Below are 22,543 nucleotides of genomic sequence, written 5' to 3' on the forward strand. Positions count from 1 at the left end.
CTCCTTTTCATCATACCATGTCAACTCTTTCTCTTTTTGCTCTCACTTTCAAAGAGCCAGGTTTGATTGGGATGAACTTCAGTCCCTTTGTCTTATTATGGACCGACATGTAACTTTTTTGAATATTTATTTTAGTAAAGAAAAAGTTTTTGTTTGTTTGTTTGTTTTTAGAAAAGTTCTAACCGATCAAAGAATTCCAACAATTTCTGCTTGATTAATAATTTTTCCAGCACTTATTTATTGTAGTCTGTGATAACTAATCTCTGAAAGGCAAAGAATAGCATTATGCACCCACAATCTGAGGTTTAACTACCGCAGCCTGATGTAGTCTGAATCAACAGTGGCATATAGTAGCTATTTATTACTTGGGGTCAGTTCACTGACTCTGTATGGTTTAGAATTGACCAAAGTTATGGGCCTACCGGCGTAAATATTACAGGGACCAGAGTTGCATTTGGTGACATAATTTAGAGAAAAAAAGCACCTTGAGGTAAACAGCACCAGTTGTGGCCCAGCTGATGCCAATAGTTAGTGTAGTTTCAGTATTTAACCCACCCGACAATCTTTCCACAAAGCTGTTTGTGGAAAGGTTTCACTAGACCAAATGTGCTCTTTCCAATCCACTCTTGCCAATCCCAAGCAACACCAGCAAGACCAAGTGTTCAGGAACCAAGTGGCAGAAATTTCTGGCAGAAATATTTGCTTCATGGGTGAGCAGTGCCCAAACCAACAAACAAAAAGCTCTAGCACAAACCCTACTTTACCTAACCAAACCAAATACACACAAAAAAAGAACAGAATGACATAACCTAAGAATGCATAACCTAAAATCCTAACCCAAAACCCAATTCTGATTTTGCTAATTTCAAAAACAAGGTTTCTTCTTACTTTGGCTATCCAATATTATATTTACACTTATGTACACACATATCAGAAAACCAGGCAACACAAAAGTCACAACAGCCTATGCTTTCACACAAAGCTCTCTAACTGTTCCACCTTACAGGGTCACTATCACCCTGATGGGTTGGTTGGGGGTGGCAGATGTGGAGAGAGAGAGGGCTGCTGTCATCTTGGGTATATGATGCACCATCTTGTCCAATCAGGTGGCGACAATCATTCAAACGGCCCAATCCATGGACACCAGCCGTGGCCCATTCTTCAGACACACCCACACAAACACACAAAGAGTGGGAGGGAGAGACATCAACAACAACAACAACAACAACAACAAAACCAAACAAACAATGACCAAAAAAATAATGACCCAGGTCATAATAACAACTTTTTGATGAAAAATATCACCTGAACCTACCAGCATCTACATGTGGTGTGGATAGTGACAGATAACGGTCATTTGAGGGCGTGCTAACTTAGTTGGTGTAGAAACTCTTGGGTTTTATCAACATTTCTGCGTGCAGCTCTGACATTTGTGCTGCCTCCTCGATGCAGCAGGAAAAGCAACATCTGTTTCCAGAAACAATGTCCTAATTAATCCACGTCTCGCTTTGACATAGTGATACACAATCTGTTGAAATGGTGTTGTGTTGAATATCAAGGCTACTGTGAACACTGCAGAAATCTCAGACGGATGTCTCAAAACCTGAGAAATGCTGTCTACAATACTGACTAAGTTGCGTTCACAGTTTGATACCACTGGTTGTCCGTGGGCTCATTTGCTTTCTTTCGTTTGTGTTAACTAACCCTCTAAGCGTCAACTGGATGGAAATGCCTGAGGTGTCTCTAGTTCTTTCTGTCTTGCCCTCGGCTTGGTGTCTGACCACTCTGCCTTGCAGAAAGCCAGTTTGGCTCCTTCCAGGGTGTCAGTCCTGACCTTTCTGTGCTGGGAGGAGGAGTAACGTACAGGCGGCCTCTATCTGTCAGCAGCCCAGCTGTGTTATGCCTCAGAAAGGACCACGGGGGCCTGCTTTAATGTTATGCTGGAATAATAGCAAATGAGGGACAGTGTGAGTTGTGTTGCTCAGCTCGCCCCGTACTGATACTGATGGCCTCTACTTTCCACATTTATTTCTAGAACCAATCATTATGTCACTGAAATTCAGACTTATACAAGCCATTTGAAAGTTCATTATGAAGAATGACTTACTCACAGGCAGCGCTTCATTAAGTTAAAGAACTTTATTAAAGAGCGATTGCATTGCAACATGAGAAAGATTAATCCTGTGAGTGTGCAAATCTTCTCTGGTTCACATGTGAAGCTAAGCTTGTTTGTCCCTGAAGATTTCGATGAAAGATCCAGGTGACGTGACCATGTTGTTTCAGACCCCCACACGTAATGACCGGATCAAACATCCTCTGTGCTCATGGGCTGACAAACATCACAACAAATCCGATTTCCTTCCACTTCACTTCTTCTCCTTCTGACTCAAGTGACAGATCTAGCTCAAGTCTGTGATCTGGCTTGTCCTCGACTACATGGGGAGATCAAAGAAGGCAACAACATTTACATAAAAGATTATGTATGAGTTGTAATTAGTGCCTGTCTCAGCAGTGACAACAGAAAAATATGTGGTTTTGACTGGGAGATGAAACGAAGGTGGGTTGAGATTTATAATAACCAGGTTTGAGCTTTAGTGTCACATTTTTAATTGAAGAAATCCCCAAAGATTGTCCGGCTTTTCCAGGAGCACCTGACTTTAAAACCGATTTGGATTAGGCCTATTAATTTTTGTTAATCTATTCATGCACATTCATTTCCTCCAAGATAATTATGTGTTTTACTTTGATGGCTGGCCTCCTCATTTCATATGCCCAAGTGCACTGCTGCAACCCCAGCAGTGCATATCTCTTAAACCCCCCCACCCCTAAAATCCAGCCTAGAAAAATTTGGATTTATCCCCTAAACTGATTCTGATCCTGAGGTGTTGCTTCTCCTGTGCGGGGCCATCTTCTCGTGTAGAGGTTTGGTTGGGTTTCTCCAATGTCAGCACTCTTCACTGCACTGGACTGCTTTTCTTGTGTTTAGGTGTTTGGACTTTCGTGTGGAGGAGTCTTTGTTTCAGTGTGTTGGGGGTGAGAGAAGCTCAAAAGGATTTTCAGAAATCACCACATACCCCTTCACTTCAAACAAAGACTCATCCCCCCGAAAGACAAAACGCCATTTATGTTCACATGGAGAATCCTTCTCTCAACAGAGGGAGAGGCCTCAGGCACAACCTGTCTCCCATTTTTCATGCTGCCCTTTCATCCATCCCCATCAAAATTAAGACTCCTTCACATATCCTCCAAGAGGACCACACCTTACGAGCCCCATCTCAGGGGTTTAGGTAGTTAGGGCCGTAATCGTTACTCTTGATGACGCCACCCTGTTCCCAGCTCCCACCTAATGGAGCCTATTTATTCAGACTGAAGAAGCCGCTTGGATAAGTAGCGAACCGTTTCACACCAAGGTAAAAGAAGCCCAGTTGACACAGTTCAATCTTCCGATAACCAAACCTGGATGAATGAGAATCCTCACCGATCCCAGTTTATTGCACGCAGAGAATTTTATCTGAGGATGTGTCGATTGCCGAAGCTGAAAGAGAAATCTTTTCTAATGTGTCTGTGCTGCGGCTTGTCATTAGAAGCAATTTCCCTGCCACAAAGAGGGTCAGCGGAGGGGGTCACATTGTTTTGTGTGCTTATTGGACTATTATCTGAAATTGTTGAAGAAGACAATTTTTGAAATTTCATTCTAATCATTGTAAGTAGCTTGGTGAGGTGGAAGTTCATCTTGCACACTTGTAAAAGGTTATTTCTCAGAAATTAAATAGGACGCCCTCGGATGTGTGCTCCTTATCTTATACTAACTCACTCGTACGCACTCTGTGGAGCAGTAACAGTGGCAAGACATGGAGGCTTATCCTCCTGTGGGAGGAGCTGACATTTTCTTAGAAATTTCACCTTTGGTTTCTGCTTCTGGATTCACGATACCACTCTTATCTAGATTTCATCCCAATCTTTCATTACTGTTGTACTCCACCTGTGTGTGACTTCATGTCATGGCTTGTAAGATGTGCCCTGAGAGAGTAGAGCTTGACTCATCGCAGCACTAATGTGTCTTCAGGTGTATTTAATGTGGAATCATTGTGAAAATGTGCTTTGTCATAAATACTTGCAGTAGAACCTCATCGAAGCCTGATGTTGGACTTGATGCCAGACTGTTCGCCGCCTGCAGTGGAACATTCAAACCTTGTGCTTAATTAATGTTTCGGCCTAGTTGCTCCAATTCTGTCAATCCCTAATTCCAGGAGGGATATTATCCTTTGACTGTTAATAAGTTTTTAAACATCTTTTAATTTACTTGGGACTATGTAGAGTTTTGCTTAACACGTTTAATCTACTATAGCTCCCCTATTGCTCTCATAGGGGAAACAGCAGCTGTCTTGCAGGCGTGATTTTTCCAGGAACATGTTCTTAGCTCAGTTCACTTTTGTTCTTAAATCAAAAAGCACTGAAAAGCACCGTCCTTGAGTATAAATAGTCCCTGAATCAGAGGATATACTGTAATTACAGCTTGCTTGAGATTGATAAGGGCCTGACAGCACATTTGTTGCAAAGCAGAGCCAGTCACCAGAGCCCCGGGTTGTCTAATTTCTTGAAATGAATGTCATGTAAAACAGCTCTCAGTTTGGGTTCGGGCTGAATTCCACCCCAGTGGGCATGCATGATGTTAATGCCCCCTAATATCTGGCTGCACACAGTTTGACACTTAGTATAATGAGGAAAACACAGATAATTCCTCCAAACATGCACACTCTATTAGACAGATCACATTTTATTGCTGCGCTGTGCAGGGTCTGGGCTGAACAAGTGCCAACCAAACAATGACAAATTGCCCCGAGATTTCTTAAATGATATCAGGCTTGGCCAACACGTAGAAATTATCCTATATTTTGGTTCTTTCGGCATACTGCTTTATAGAGGGGAGGAACTGTAGTGTAATCAATTTAGTCGACTCAACCAGCGATATTTGCAGACTGCTATTCTGTCAGTCAACTTCAGTGAATGAAATAATAACACTAGCTTGTTAATCAAAGATTCCATCTGTCACAATGGCTGTAAGACAGAGAGGTTACTCAGTTTTTAATTTCTCCATTTTTTTTAAGTAGAATTTGATACTTTTCTAAGGACAATTGGCCCAGTAAACATTGAAGTGGTGATCTGCAGTGAAGATGAATTTGTCTCCAATAAATGACAACCTTGATCATCAGACCTGAGAAAATAAGAGAAACTTGCTTTTTCCAAAGCTTTCCAGGCTTTTTTTCGTTGAAAAGTGATTATCTTTACGGGGCAAAGCAGCATGTTTGGATTTTTCATTAGATCCTAATGGCATGTGGAAAAATAATCCACGAACTTTAACTTTTGGCAACAAAATTGAGGTGGTTTAAATAACACTTCTGGATGACCTACAAATCACAAATCACCAAATGTGCGATTGCAAGGAAGCTTCTAGTCCAGGCTGTGATGACAACATTCCCTGCACGTTTTCCTCATGTTGATGTTTCCGTAGCCTGAAGATGTGGCGTGGGCCCTCCGGAGGCAAGGTATCTCCGGCGCAGAGACAGATCTGCAGAGACAGGGAGCAATCGGGAAGACGGATACCTCGGCTAGACGCCGTCTGCCATTTAACAGTCTCACCCTTCTCTAAACTGACATTTCTGTTTCACCATCTCTAGTCCTATCGCCCACGCACTGCTGCCGTAACTTATATACAAGAAAAAACATGAGAATCTAGATGTGATGGTGGGGAAGGAGGCTTATTCCCAAGCACAAGCACAAACAGAACCTGCAGCCCCACACTACATTCAGTGTGTCTTTGAATTGTCCTTCTTCTGCACTGAGCCAAACTACGCCTGTGGAAAGAGTGATGCAGCTTTGCGTCCTGAGGGAGAATGATGAGCCTGATGAGTTCCCCGCAGCCAGGCCAGGTGCTTCTTTTGGTGTCACGGGGGCCAGTGCAGATCTGCGGTACCGCGGGAGGGAGGATTGACATGATAACATGCCTACCGACTCCCTGCGCCACCCGGCAGCGCGACCACACGGTTTAATCCTCTCTCCACGAGGGCAGGGCTGAAACACTTGTTCCCCTTCCTCGCTCTATCCTCTGTCAAAACAAGGGGGTTTTGTCAGCCACGAGGGGTGTTGCATCCCTCTCAGTCCCTGCCAACGGAAGCCCTGTTACTGCCTGCCAATGTCCCGGGGAAAAAAAAGAAAACCCAATATGCATATTATTCTAATACCAGCCGTCAGTGCCTGGAATTACTCGGCATGATAGCATTATAAATGCGCTGCCTTGTAGGTTTCTACATAAAGCTGTTTTGCCACTTGGATGAATAATTCATACTAGCCCAAAGGCAATGAATCAACCAGGCAAGAACTAAGAAAATTAGTTACCAATTAGTGTTTATTTATGGGGATATTGTGTTTTAGCCTTAATCTTAATGCCAGAATATATTTGTGAAAAGTAAAGTTTGGTGATCCCAGTGACCTTAGTAATATAAATGAGCACACGGAAGCAAAAGAGAAGAGGGTTTGACTGTTTGATGAATCACGCGACCCCAACGTCTCAGTTCGGATGCCCCCTCCCCTTCTTCGGACTCACTGACTCCTGGGTCAGCCAGCCTCCAGACAAACAGTATCAGAGTCAGGGCCTCTCAAAGCAGATTGATTTCATCTCTCGACACATGATGTGTAAGGGACTTTGTTGACTGAAGGGATGTGTTGTGAGGTTTTGATGCTGCCACTGGTGAGTTAAACCTCTGTCTCCTTGGAGCATAACCCCCCCCATACACACACACACACACACAAACTCCAACCCCACCCACCCCCCTCCTGAGCTGTTCAGAGCCCAGTGCACTGGCAGCCTGCCCAGATACATTGGTAGTCGTTAGTTGTCACTGGAACGATGTGACACGTTGCTCTGATTCGCAGAGTCTGTTGTTGAAAGTGATCGTTCCTGCCAAGGAGAAGCTCCCCCAACACGGATAAATGGACAGTGAACAGCATGCGAGCAGAGAGATAAAAAAGAAAGAAAATGAACTAGTCAGCCTCGAAGTTTAGCTCAGTTTCTTGACATCAGAATCTTTGGGGCTGGTGAGCTAAGACAGGCAGACAAACTGAGTGCTTCATTTTTTCACTTCTGATTTGTCATTTATTTCTCCTTCATGTAAAAAAAATAAAATAAAATAAAGATTTGCCTAAAGTTGAACGCTTCCCGCCTGAAAATGTGTGAAGAGTTGAAAACTCTTAGTTTCCTTCTCAAGGTCAATGAGTGGAGAAGATATCTCCAGCCAATTCAATGAAAGACAAACAGACATGAGTGAAGGATGGTTTTTTTTTTATAAGAATCAGACAAGCTCCCGACAGATGGATAAAGGAAAAAAACAGCGCTTCCAGAGATTCATGAGGATAACTCTCCAGCGTGTGCGCTCTCCTTTTCTGCCTTTGTAAAGCTTTGATTGTGCAGAAATATGCTGCTGTGGATGTCTTGTCCACAGTGCTGTCCATGAGCTCCAAATGTGGAGTTTGAGAGCTGCAACATTGGCCAGAAGATATGAGTCGCCAGGTGACAGACGATGTCTTAGTTTCATCTGACTTCTGGGATAAGTGTTCATGTCAGACTGCTTGTTAGATTGACTGAAAAGATAGGAAAAGAACTTGTCTAAAGACTCCTAAGCGTTGGTGAAATGGACGAAACTGGACAATATACTATTAATTTGTTCTTATGACCTTTGTTCTTTTGCCTTTTACCTTTACTAAAAAAAAAAAGCTGCAGTGATCATAGATGTCTATGGAAATATCGAAGCTGCTGGCCTTGTCTATTCACCTCTGCATTGCATTTGGGGCTGTCTGGTCCATATTACAGATGTGTTACAGAGACTATATTTGCATGTAGATAGAGCCCCATCGCTTGCACATTCAGATTTTGGCTCAACATGAAATATTTGCTTCATAGACTATATTTGCTTCATATCACTTTACTAGACTTGCTGTCTAGTAATATGATATCAGCACAACAATATGCTGTGGATTTCTTGTACCTGAATATTAAAATAAATCCAATTTTTGACTTTGTGTAAAGTGCTCTTCTGTTTGAGCTGTTTTCTGTCAGATCTCGCCTTCCACTTGAGCTGTAGTAAACTTGTTGACTTATTTCAGCGTCCCTGTGTCATCTTCCATGCTATGGAGATGATGTGATTCTCTTATGAGTCATGAATTACTGTGCTATCATGTCTTCTCCTGACACTCCAGAGAGGACAGCTCTTGTCACAAGCCATTGTGGTTTGTTCCGTCAGACTGATGTCTAAGTGCCTATGTTGTGTTCTCAGCCAGTAATTAACCACAGCCCTGCAACCCCCATAACGCAATTATGTGTGGGGCTGCTACTTTCCTCCACACCCACAGCAATAATGAATGAACTACAGGTTAATGAAATATGTGTGTGAGACATGGAAGATGCCTCTTGAAATGGTTCACACATCTATTTCATTAAGAGCTGAAGCCGGAGGCACAATCCACAAAAATGATCCAGTGCTAAATATACCGCTTACTTTGCAACTTCTCACCTTAATCATTAAAAAAGTGAAAGCGTATGAATGTCAAAATGAGGCACAGCTTGTTAATTGTATGCGCAAGATGGATAATACATTTATGTGCACATCTTTTTGGAAATACAGCTGAATGTTCACATTTTCCTTTTAAGGAGCAAATGCTGCTTGTGCCACTTATCATCATACACAGATTTATCATGTAAGAGCTGTGGGAAGTTTGCCAACTCCCAATCTGTTGGATAGGTTCGTGTTTTTTGTGCATTGTTTGTGTATGCATATGGTTTATCCCAAGTGCCAGAGCGTTAGTTAAAAGTTTTCAGCGCTTGTACCTCGCAGAATCCATGTTTGTATTTGGAATAAGTGCAGTTTTAATTGCTGGAGATGCAAATTCAGATCCTTTCAAAGCCAGCATCCGTTTTTTTTTTTTTCCTATTCGTAGTGTCAGGTCAGCACTACAGATGGTCATAGTGTAAAATTCTTATCAGTTTATCACTTAAACATCTGGATGTTGGAGTTATTTCCACGGCGGCTCTAACTGGCCGTATTTTGTGTAATCACACCATGTACTTTCTCAGATTCATGTTGCCATATGGAAGTGGGCCACACTAGGTTATATTAAAAAGCTTCCTATTCACTTTGAGTAGTCACATGTGGGAGAAAGCTTGCTGTATTTCTTCTGATGAGACAAAAACCATTGTTAAAATATTCTTTCCACACAAATATGGGAACGTGAAATCAACTTTTTTTTTTCTTTCTGTGCTCTGGCCATCCCATCATTATCATTATTGCCATCTACCCAAGCAGGACCATCTGTACCTTGTGTACCTTGCTACTGATGTTGTGTCTGTGTAGGATGAGCAGCACTTATTTATGTGATAAGCAAATTGAGGTGGACGTCTTCCAAAGTGCATGAAATCAAATAAAAGCAAGGGACAGATGATGACTGCTGAAGTACAGATGGTTGACAAATTAAAAGAAAAAACACCACAGAGTGTCTTACTAAGGTGCTGTGCCTATCCCCAGTTTGTGCTTTTACTTTTAGGTCACAGAAATAGAAATCAGATTTTCTAAAAAGTAATTACAATAATCCAGTGATCTTTCAAAAACCCGGTTGTATAAAAAGCCGGAGGTATTTCCACTTCTGTACAGACTTGGAAATCTAGCTATAAGAATGAAATACTTCGAAAAAGTGTCATCATCGAAAAACGGTTTGCCCACATAAAAATAGTGCCAGCGTGACGTCTGTAAAATTCTTTCTCACTTTGTGTGGTCTGGAAGGGAAGTGAGGTGTTCAAAAATATCCAGTATCCTAAAGACATTGCTTAAAGTGCCATTTAAATACAAATTCTATTCCCTCATGTTACCATCGCGGGAATATCTCGAGGGGATTTCTTTACATCTTGCGACCTGAATTCAAGGACAAACTGATTAGATTTTGTTGGTCAGAGGTCCCTGTCACCTTACATGTATCACATTCCTGTGAAGACAATATCTCAGGGGCACTTTAATGGGATTTGTTTACATCTCCTATCCAACTGAACCCATGGATGAACTGATTAAGTTGCATACAAACTGCAACTTTACTGCTTATCTGTCTGGTATCTGTTTATTCACATTAATGTGTAAATTATAAAAATGATGCATTTTAGTTAGGTTTGTCCTTTTTGGCAATAGCATTGAAGGCGATGCCCTATGGTCACGGTTTTCACTGAAGCCACCAGCTTTACACAAGATCAAGCAAAAACCTCTCTCAACCCCCCCAAACAATCCACAGCTTCTCCCCCTTTGCCTCTCTCTTACTAATCTCACATTGCCTGGAGGTGCTTTTGCATGTTTTGTGGTTTGGTTCAATTTGTCAAACTGTGCTACAGTGAAAAGCGATAATTTATTTTCCGATTCTGGATTAGCAGCATTTGATGGAAGCCTGATTGAACCTGGTGTTGGACTCCAACAGACTTTTTTGGATGCCATTAAAAAAAAGAACAAACAAAAAAAACCCTTTATGCTTGTGATGCACATTATTCATTAATATGTCTTCATAGTTTCTTTGTTTCCAGGGCCGTGGAAATATTTTTTTTCGCCTTGTATCTTTACCCTCTTCTATCTCTTCTGTGCTTTTTTTCGATCTTCTCAAATTCAATTTCATGACAGCCACTTGCCTCGCAGCATTTGCATGCTGTCCCCGTTGACGTCCGTGACATTTCTGAGACCATGTCAACATACGGCGAAACATGGCAGTGAGTGCTGGGAGTGGTGGGATCTGGAAAAAAGGCTTTGGCAGCTCTTGTTGTTTCATGATTGATTTAGCTCTTCTGGCCAAACCAATATAGGCTTGAAGAGCCTGTGGGATGGTCAAGCAGAGCAGACCGCTCAAATTGATGTTTGACGAGATTCGACATTTTCCTCAAACTTACGAGTATCCTGACCTTTGTGGCCATTCAGATGATGACACTTTTTAGAAAGACCTGAGGGATGAAATTGACAGACTGACAGTTGTCACCGTTTTAATGAATGTGCAGCCTCCAAGCTACTTTGGTGAATAAAAGTTGGTCACAACAACTTTTTGTTGAAACTATTCAGTATTTTCCGTAATGCTTAGGTGTGAGAGAGAGAGATTCGCTTACTGTTGTGGAAAATAACAGTGGATTCACGAAATTACATGAGTGACATTTCAAGCTGAGACAATATGAAGTGACTGATGACTAAAACAACATTTCTTTTTCTTTTAAATCAGGGCTGCTCACCTACAGCATATGCAGTATGTAATTATGGATACTGAGTTCTACAGCGTATTTAATTCACAGGGCCAAGCAGCGCCCATGATGTGCTGATCAGGAACTCTGTTCACCACGCCACATTAAACCGAGGCAGAGTAAATGTCACAGAAATCTGTCTATTGACTTACCGCACACTTACAAAGCAGATACTGCCTTTATCTCTTGCAGACTTGCTGAAAGTCTTTCTGTGCTGGTATATTTGAGGATGCTATAGACAAACCGCATATCATTCAAAATGCAGCAGCACGTGCACTGACCAAACCCGGAACAAGAAAGTGCTCATTACATCTATTTTTAAGTCTCTTTGTTGCTTGACTGGTACTTTAAGACTTTAGGCTTCTGTTATTGGTTTTCAAATTGCACACTGAATTAGCACTTGAATGCCTGTCATTAGACTATTTTGAGGTATATACAGTGCATTGCTTTTAGACTTTTTCTGGCTTCAATGCAGGTCTTTTAAGTGTTTCCACGAGCCCGGACTAAGACCTGTAAGAAAGTGGTTTTAGTGATTACAGCACTCAAGGCATCACCCTTGACACTTTAAAAATGGAATAGGAACACATCCCTTTTAGTCTCGAGTACCTGTAGTGCATCGCACTAATATGACCTTTTTAACTTGCCCTTTTTGGTTACTGATTGACACGGTTGTGTGGGCACATATTTACAGAGGTGTTTTTAGATGTGCAATATGCATGACCTTTAGAGGGAACACTGGTTTATTCCTCAGCTCTAAGTTGAGGATAAAGGTTAGAGTGTTTGAGTGGGCAAAGAAGCTTTCACAGATGTACATATTCTCAATATGAACCAAGACCTAATTACTTCTAATGTCAGTTAGTTGACTAAATATTTTACAGTCAAATGCCCCTCACTGTCTATGAGTAACATCTGTTTTGTGTTCTGTAGAGTGAACAATAGGTTATTCTATAATCTGTTTGTATTACCATGTAGCAATTTCTGCGTCTTCATTTTCTCTCTTATAGTCACTTTTGTAAATGACCCTCTCATACATCCGTTTTAGACTTTTCTATGTTGTGGACGCTCCGCTGACGTAATCCATGAAGAGACACTTTAGGACACTTTATTATGAAGGATAAAAACGAACTATATACAGGATACAGAACTGTAAGAACTTGCGTAGCTTCTGGGCATAAGTGATTGCAAATTTAACATTCATAACTAAATGACTTTATATTAACTATGACTCGCTAGTTAATATCAAGCTCATTATGATTAAGTAAAATAAATAACTGGCGTTTTGTCATTTATATTTAAAGCCGAGTTCCTCCTTTGCTGTTTAATTCAAAAACAGGTTATTTCCTGTAGCATTCAACCCATGAGATTATTTTGGCTCAGCCTGCAAATTCACTCTGTTCACTGACCGGACTTCTCTGCACACTGACCCATCTTCCACTGTAAATTTCCTCTTCCATCTGGGTAAAATGTGCTTGCTCTGTGTCTTTACACAGACGTTTGTCACACAGTTAATGAAAAAAAAAAATACAAGGAAAAACCTGCAGCGTAACAAGAGATGAGAGAGGAGTTGTGCTTTAGAAGTTTGTCTGCTCTGGACTAATACCTGTGATCATTCACCTGGATGGTACCATAGCTAGATTGTAATATTCGTCTGCAGATTGGGATCTCAACATCTCCCAAAGGAGGTCGAGCACCATCTAAACCCTGAGCAGCTCCTCCACACTCTGTGATATGTAAGGTTTTGATAGGACACTTAAATCTGCAAATGGGTCACGAGCCGTCATACAATAATTGGATTTAAAAATTAATAATATTAATGACACTCAAGGATTTCCTTTGTTTCCTTGACTTATTCATAGCACTTTCCTGTCTAAATTGATAACTAGCCAGCTGAAAAGTCCTAATTTGTCTCGTGTTATCCTTTCACTCACTGCAGAGAGGTCACCTGTTTATGCATTATTAGCATTTTAAAAGTGGGTTACCTGGATGTCATGTGTTGGACTATTTCTTGGTTGGAAGCGGTGATTTCCTATAGACTTCTCTCTCTGAAACCATGTGTCCTAAAAACAATATCTCTATAAAGCAAAACGAGACCTGCAAATGCGGTTGTGTATGAAACCTAGTTGCATTGCGATTGCGTTTTCCGTTACCATAATTGCCATAACTTGATTTTGTCAAATAATGGAGAAATCAGCAAAATGTTTCCAAATGTTTCTTTACCACCAAAATATCTGATCCTTGTCATTGTCCGACCGTAGCATTGATATTAGGGAAAGACTTCACACCTGCTTTCCACCTTACAACTAAATAATCATAAAATAATAAAAAATAAAATAATAAATGTTGCGCATTATTTATAAAATAGTTACATTGTGTGTGGTGGTCAACCAACTCAATTTTACTGTATGTACAGTGACAGTTTCTGGCCTCATATTACTGTTAAAAAAGTAGAGGCAAAAAAACAGGTATTGCAAAATCTTGCAAAAGAAAAAATATCATATTCGGGTTTTAATGACTCAAAACACACTCTAAACCCTCATACTGACATACTAGCACTTTCTTTGGGAAAATAGATTCTTTAGTTTGTTGTTTTGGCCTTGCTTCACCCTGAGTTAGAGTACTTCACTTTTGTATCACATTCTCCTAGTTGTAGAAATAAATTGCACATTTGATTGCCAAGTTTGGGGACTGGGGAGGGAACAGCCTTGCATGTTGGACTCCTACCACCTGGACAGGGGCTTAACAGTTGAATAAAGAACTATTTAAACTGTGAAATATGAGAGCAATGGAAATGTGCTGAATTTGAAAGATTCCCACTTCACATTTAGTCATTTGGCAGATGCTTTTATCCAAGGTGAGGTACAAGGCAAGCAAATAAACATTAAAGCATAGATCCATTTTAAAGTTTGTCTTCAGCAGCTTTTTGAATCTTGGTAGTGACGCTTGCTGAACTTGCAGTATTACAATCATTAGCTGTGTCCTGTAACACCAGGCCACCACATTTAGTAAAGACAACTAATGTTGACTGTCCACTGCATCCAATCACTGCTGGTGGTGATGTTTATGGGTATAATTAATCTGCATTGTCTTGAAATGTTATGGCTGTAAGACCTGAGGCTGTAGTAATACACAGCGAGAGAAGATCACTCCCATTTGCTTTGAGATTCAAACTGACCAGTCTGCAGACTCTCCTGTTGCCAGGCACAACGGGATCTCAGCACATGCAGTAAATTTAAAAGCAGGCCTCAAACACCTCATGCCTTCCACTCTGGCTCCCCTTGACCCAGGAGGATTAAGCCTGGCCATGGGTATTTTTTTCCCTTTCAGGTTGCTGATTTATGGGGCTTCAGCAAAGAAACAAAGGGTCTGAATGTGTTTGAAGTGTGCAGGTGAAGACCCTAAGACGGTACTTTGAAACAGCTCCCACAGGGATCGAAATCTCTTCAGCTACACCTGTCAAGGCAGCACTCAGATCTGCACGGTGACCTTTCACCTGGGCTCGGATCTACCTTCCAACCGTGCTATGTCTCCCCACGTGTCGGTCAGACCGGCTAAGCTCAGCCCGGCTGTGTGTGGCGAGGGATTAACCTCCCTGCATACGTGATTACGATATGTCATGCCACTAAAGCAAAGTAATGATATTTCATCAAGCTTATAATTCTGCCTGAATGTGCAGGCTTTGCCTTGTGGCCTAGATTTTCACTCCTTCTCAAGTGGGATTGATTCAACCTTTCTTCTATTCTTCCACATTTTTTAATTAGCTTTAGCGAGTTCCTTATTCTTTGACATTCAACCTTGAATTATTCCCTCCTCCACACATAAAAACAAGCATTTGTTCCAGCTCTGGAAAACTAACAAAGCACGTTAATGTTCTTGTTTATTCCATGATCAAACGTAATCATTCTCTGCTCTGGAGGAAATCTCCCTTTGGGCTAATTTCTGGCATTGTTACTTGCATGTTTGACAAATTAGACTCTGGGAAACTTGGAGAGAACATACAGGAAGGCTACTGATACTGACATTAGCATTTCATCCTTCTTTGTTACACGGTTGAGGCAGGATTTAAAGGTTTGTTGACTTAGCAGGTTTTGGGGGGATTGAAAAGGTTTAGTACAAAGGGTCATCTACTGTGGAATAGGGGTGTTTTTTTTCTTTTGGACTAAGCCAGGGCTCACAGGCTGTGTTCTTATTCCCTTTTCCTTTCCAGGGGGGCTTCCTGTACAGGTGTAAATCTATTTTTCCACCGGAAACCAGGAGGTTTACTCCTGTCTTATGCTGTCGTGCATTGATTGAAGCTCAGACCACTGGCCCATCACACCTTGACCAAATGTGAAACCAAGCTGGAGGAAGTTTTAATTTCCAGTCTAACAGCGTTGAGCCGAAACCATGTTGTGAATCAGTTGAGAGGGTTTATTCCTCTTTAAACCTTCATGACTTGATTCTGCAGCGCAGCGTTCACATCAAGAGTAACAGCAGACACAGCCGGATGTTTCGTTGTGTTTTTACAGTAAGATACTGTATAAGACAAGTAAACTCTTAGCATTTTCACAGCTTTTGTTCACCTCACCGATCAAAATACATCATCTCCCCAGAGCTTGTGCAACAAATAAACAGTGATTTGAAATAGAATGCCTTTTATGCTCCGTCACCATATCATTTCTGGGGGCATGTTAAACACAAGAAAATGGGAAGCCAAACATGCCTATGAGATTGTGCCATTCAGTGTATCAACAGGCATTAGGCTGAATAGAAACAGCCTCATTTTGTCTCGCTTGCTCTCTCTCTCTGTAGGGCAGAGGCACTGAGACAGACACACTGTAGCTCTTTCTCTGTGGATAGAGGCAAGAATGAGGATGCTGGTAACAATAGGAGGAGAAGCCATTGTTAACCAGCCTTGTTGCCGTCAAGCCTGAGTCAGGAGGCACCTAAGCCACCTCTGTGCAAACAAAACACACCAACACACCTACCAAAATTGATTAAATCTGATCTTCAACATTTATGAAATGTCATCCTTTTTAGTGTAGTTTAGAGCCTCTAAACGACATAATAAAACCTTGATCATAAGGAAAAGTTTATACAAACTGTGATTCAACATGGACCCCAACTAAAAGAAATTACCACGATGTTCTCATATGAAAATGGAGGCGAAGTCCTCATATTTTTTACTCTGAGAAAAAGAAAAAATTGACTGTAAAGAGCTTCCATGTCTCTGACTTCCATGTCTACGAATTCCTTGTTCATCTTAATTGGTGCCTGGCAGGTTCTACAGAATAGAGATTTGAAGTCATTTACTGGAAGTTCTTGACAGGCGCAGTGGAAGAGAACGTCAGGCCCTGTGCTGGCATACATAGCTTAAAAATCATCTGTCAAAGTTTAGCATATCTAAGGAGAAGGCTGCCTGTCATCTTCAATGTACATCTAACTGCGCACAAGGGTGAATTTGATCAGGATCTGTGTTGCACTCCTGATGTAAAGCACATTCATCAACTTGATATTTGGTTGGCAAGTCAAAAAAAAAAAAAAGGCCCTGGAAACCCAAAGAGGATTTATAATGAGATGGTTTTAAGTCTTACATAGTGCCAAAGGGGCTTTAAAATAATGAATGTGTGCAGAGAATCTGACAAACAAAACATTCTTTGCTTCATACATCATCAGCCATTCAACCATCTTAACTTAAAAATGTGATCTTCTCTTTCTGTCTCGATTTTTGTTCTATTGCACTATATGGTTTGCTGACATGTGCATGGCTCAGGCGGGCAGATTATCAGTGGAAATCTCCACTCCAACTTCTTTATTTCCCCCTCTAATCAATGTGGGGAACAGCAGGATGTGATTGATAATGATATTGAGATTGATTGTCTAAATCCCTTCCCACAGTTCAAAGTCCCCAAACAGATAGTATATATACATGCAATTCAGTTCAGAGATAGGACTTGGCAGGAGCTGCCAATAGATAAGTGAAATAGGGCCAGAGTGAAAAGGCCTATCAGTTCCTAAGGGGCTTAGCTGGAGGATTCTGAAGCTCTAAACTGGCCGTGGTGGGGAGAGATAGTCGACATTGGTTTTAAATTACCCAAGATTGCCTTGTGGTTTCAGTCTGCGGGGATGCCAGCAGACAAGATGTTTGTTAAAACAAGTGCAGACTCTGAGGCAGATTGCAGCAAAGAGCAGACCTGCGATTTCCTAGCCAGACAGAACAGGTTGGAAGGCTGGTAATTGCAGAATTGGCAGAAGGGCTAAGGAGGTCTTGCAGCAATGATATCTGCCACTGGGAGTGAAGCAATGGTGATGCTGGAAAAGGGCTCAGTTTCTTCCTCAGGAGGATATTCTACCTGATGTCATATATACTAAAGTGCATCCCATACACATTTTATTGTTGCTCAGTACAAGATAGAAAATGGCCATTAATTAGGCAGCAGCTAGTAATTATCATACATATTCACACATATTCACATGTCCTGAGTTCATGGTCCTCTTCATCTTAAACAAAGGTGGGAAAAAGTAGGTTAAAGGAAAAGGCAGTTACTGGCAAGCTCAAAGTGATGACAAAGAGCCCATGAAGTCACTGCACCCAGGCCCTGCACTTAAACTCCAGCACAACTTGTCATTTTTGCTCCTTGGTTTTTGTCTCATCATACGAGATCTCCACACGTGTGTAAAGGAGCATTTATGTAGTTAGCATGAGAGTTTTGACAATTGGGGCCCAGCAATGTGTGGGGGCAAAATTAGGGAATAGGATGAAACCCTCATAGTCTATGGTTGCATGCCTGAATCAGCCTTGGGAAAAAGGTGGCGATAGGGAGAAAAACATATGCACGGACTTAGGTCTGAAAGGCAGAATGACAGAAAAGGAGCAATATTTAAAGAATGGACTCAGCAAACCAATTGGCTTGAGGATGTAGGAGCCAATCTAGTTATTGGCTAGAGCTGATGATGCCAAGACATTTTATTTTTACAACACTATATTTAAAGAAATAAAACAATAGAGGCAAAGTTGAAATTGAATAAATGCAGTCTGCTAAACCATGGAAGCACAGACAAGTTGTATGTACGTTATTGTAACTTCTGGTCCACAGTCGAAGGTGAAGGTCTTGGCTTGATGTGTATTTCTTTTGTCATTTATTGCAGAATAAGCTTTAATTGGTTATTCACATGCAGAAAGTACTAACCATAAAAGTCATATTTTTCAGTTTTGTTTTTTTTTTGTTTTTGTTTTAATGATCAAAAGTACAGGCATCAAATCTAAGAAACTCCCCAGTCAACAAGCAACAAAGTTTACTGAACAGCCCTGTGTTATGTGTTTCTCACACTTCCAGCAATCATGGTGCTATACTGTGTTCAAAAGCAACTCCGTTATATAAGTGGACAGACTGGGAACATTTTCTAAGAATCCCAGTCCGTCGGTCGTAGGCTACTGAATGCAGTGGACATTGAGAATACTGATCATACTGTAGTGAAGTCAGGAGGTTGCATGCAAAAGGGTGGGCGCTGTCATCGGATTTCACCAAGGGCATGCCGTGCAGGCTAAGTAACATGTACAGCTACTCGTGCTGCTTAGTTACTATGGTAATTGGGGCACTGATGGCCGGTAACAGGATATAGGGGCCAAACAAGGTGAATAGAAGTTACAGGATTATGTATTACACACAACAGCGGATTCTTGGTGAAATCCGCCCAGTCAAGGACCTGCATGCTTGTATTGGACGCTGAGGCATATATTCTTTAACATCTTCTCAATTAAAACAGGGGACTTAGGAAAGTGATCTTGCAAACAAGTAAAGAATGCTGCAGAACAACACGGAGCAATGACAATTACAACCTCAACGAGGTGCTGCATTTTAAACGCGTTCAAAACCACCTCGGTTTTCAATTAATGCCTTAACACAGACTCGCTTTTTCGACATTCCTTTAGCCACCTTCACAGGCTTTCCCACAGCCATTCACTAACGTTCTGAAAGAGCGCTGCGTGCCTCGAACTAAACCTCCACACACACAGCTTTTAATGCTGAAAGTTTACTTTTGTTACAGGTGCAATAACAAAAGGCCTTTTAAGTCACACTTGAAAATCTTTAGGAGAAATTGGCTCCAGCATTGAGGGGTTGCGATATTGATTCTGGCCTCTGGCTTGGTCCAGCAAAAGATGGATAGATTTCTTTGAAATGCACTCTGCGTGAGAATATAAAGACTATTGTGTGTTCTCACTCAGGAATAAATTGTTTCATGACATATCTAGGGCCACCTTTTTAGCTTCAAACTGCCTGCTCCTCTTGAAAGGGGAATGTTGACAGGGTGGAGCACATTCATCTGTACTCCCAGACTACCCACACCTCATACTAGCTTTTATTGAAAGTTAAATCTCCTTCAGAGAGTTGGCAGCCTCTCGTTGGGATATCTGTTTCAGCAGCTGTCGGGACTGATTATATGGAGCTGGTGCCACACACTGGCAGCGATATAAACCTCCCACAGTGAGAAGGACTGTTATGATGCTATTGATTGATGTGTTCATCTGCATGCATGTGCACAGTCTCTTGACTCAGAAGCAGCCATTTGTAATGATGGCGTGCAACATGTGATTGGTGGGCCTTGTTGTTGTTGTTGTTTTGATTCATGGTGCTCGCAACAGTGGAGTCAACAGTGAACACACCGCGTAATTCCAGCGACAGAACTAGATGCTGGAACGTTTTTAACTCAGGAAAGAACCATTCTGTTGCAGATCAGTGACAAGTTGCACGCATTATTGGAGAATTTCCCAATACCAAAAGGCTGATACCAAGAGGCCTGTGTAACAATCAGAGCAATGCAAATTGATTTATTGCTTGTTCACACGCTGTTACCCTGTCTTAATGGTTGCTACAGCAGTGACTGTGGATGGTATTTCAATGCTGTCAATGAGAAGGCTGTATAGGTTGGTCCCACGTGCTGCTTTCTAACAGTGAATCAATAAGAAAACCCAGAAACTATACAATGTAATTTGGTTTAGTGACACTAAACACTAAATATGTTCACATTTACTGTTGTAATTAACATCCTAAACATCTTTTAATTGTCATCGCATCGACTTCTGGATAATGCTAAAAAGTCAGATTAGTCCTGCTCGGTGCTATAAAGAAGTGTAGGTGACGAGTGCAGTAGCATATTTGTGATGTACACTGCATTTCTGTTTTATTAATCTGTTATTGCCTCCATCTGAAAATGTGTAAGACTGAAACAGAAGTGTTTTTCCTTAATGTCCTTTGTATTTAAATTAACGGAGCAACAAGAGAATTGTTAATAGAGCAGAGCTATTAATGATGTCTTTGAAGGGGATGAAGTTTCAAACTGAGACCTCACCCCTCTCATTTTCCTGATTTATTATTAAACACAGAGATGACATTTAAAAAAAAAAAAAAAAAGTTAAACCTCTCAAAATTAAACAAGAAATGGGCTCTGCTTTATGCATATTCCTTTTGATGGCTTTTTCTCTTTAAAGTTCCAAATTCTCCTTCCACTCCCGTCACCCACAGACTCAGAATACATTTCACTACTCGCCACTGCCATCGATTTGAATATCAAAAACCAATAAAAGCCACCTCTTTGGCTTTGTTTGAGCTCCGCCATGCTGTGAGAGGGAGGTGGGCGGCACAGGGCGAAGCGTCTTGGAGCTATCGAGTCAAAATATTGATGGAACGGAGCCAGTCCCTGTGACTCTCCAGCCAAAGACTCATGTTGTCGCTCTCCAAAATGCATTTTGGCAACACACACAGTATTATTTATTTAAAGAGGAAGTTGAGTGAGCATGAAGTACATGCTCGTTAACAGCACAGCCTTCATAAACCCTGAGTGTAACACCACAGGGAGTGTGGACAGCCACAGCTTCCTACAGGTGGCCCATCCATTGCTGCTGGTCACGCAGTATGTCTACGATAACTACAAAATTATGTTAAGCACAGTCCAATCAGTTATTAGTCCATGCAGAAATTCCCAGTGTTTGGATTGCAATTATTAATTGACCTTGCAATTAAAAATGGGTCAAATAGTTTTTAAGAACACTTGCAAAATCCGACATTTTTGGCCTTAAATGCTGGGGGGAGTGTACTGTGATGGAGTGACTACAACCAGTGCCTTAGTTTTTGCAGGTGTGAAGATACTCGGTTTCTTCCCATGACACAAACAATGGCTAGTAAGAAGAACAACAGTACAGGAAAGACTTATAACTCTGACTGTTTGCTGCTCCCATTAAAAAATAAAAATAAAAAAATCTTTATTTCACATTGCAAGAGCAACAGTAAAGGTTTGTTGAAACCTGCAGATGTTAAACGCTTTCTATTTTCAACTGAGATTCAGATTTAGAAACATTGTCTATAATTAGCTGCCACCGTCACGTGTGCAAAAGAGTTTGGGACTTATAATAAACGACAGAGAAGAAGTAACTGTAAAGGCAAAAATCTATTTCTGATTAAAGAAAGTCCAACAAACTTTTTCTGTTTGTTAAGTTTAAGCAAAGCAGATATTTCTCACCCTCTCTCTCTGTTTGGGTTTGGCTTTGCTCACTGACACTTGTTGGCATCTCTCACTTTGAAACTTTGCAAGAAACATAGCTAGCATGCTGTTAACTTTCAAATTCTAACCGGTTGCTTTGGTGATATGTTAGTCAAAGGAGGCAATGGATTTCCTAACAATTCCCCTGACTTTCTACCTATGAGTCACTCCATTTTCTATGTCCACCCCCTTAGGAAACAGACAAAGCAACAAATATATCATTAGTAGTTGCCCTATGGAGCTGGATATTAATTATTTTGTGTTCTCCTCATTTGGCCACTCATTTGCACGTGTACTTTAAATGTCACCCGAGAGATAAATGGGAAAACAAAAACCTCAGCTAGTAGCCTTTATGCAGCAGAATGTCAGGGGGAGCTTGTAAGAGATGAGATATTGGTTTTGGCCTGGCAACGATTCTGGCTCAAAGGACATTCCCAGAGGCAATACAATTTGTATGTCATCTGTGTTTAGAAACTTATTAGCAATGTGCAAGCAAACATTTTCCGATTCACAGATTGGATTCATTTCTGGCAAGGAGCAGGATAATACACTGTACATCTGTTACCAACAAAGAACCAGTCTCCATGAACTTGTATCTGAAGCGTTATAGTATAATCTTGTTCAGTTATGTAAACAGCCTCCACCTTTACACTTCACATATTTTAATCCATGTGCCCTTCTCTCTAGCCACATATTGTCTGACATGCCGTCCTTATATATTTA

The 22,543-nt window shown here is 41.2% G+C and overlaps 1 protein-coding gene across 7 annotated transcripts in view; it reads left to right on the forward strand.

Moving 5' to 3' along the window:
- LOC137098565 (receptor-type tyrosine-protein phosphatase mu-like) overlaps positions 1–22,543 on the forward strand; it is a 147,160-nt gene that overhangs the window by 11,307 nt on the left and 113,310 nt on the right. The window lies entirely within an intron of this gene.

The sequence above is a fragment of the Channa argus genome, chromosome 14 (assembly GCF_033026475.1).
Source record: "Channa argus isolate prfri chromosome 14, Channa argus male v1.0, whole genome shotgun sequence".
Taxonomy (NCBI): Eukaryota; Metazoa; Chordata; class Actinopteri; order Anabantiformes; family Channidae; genus Channa; species Channa argus.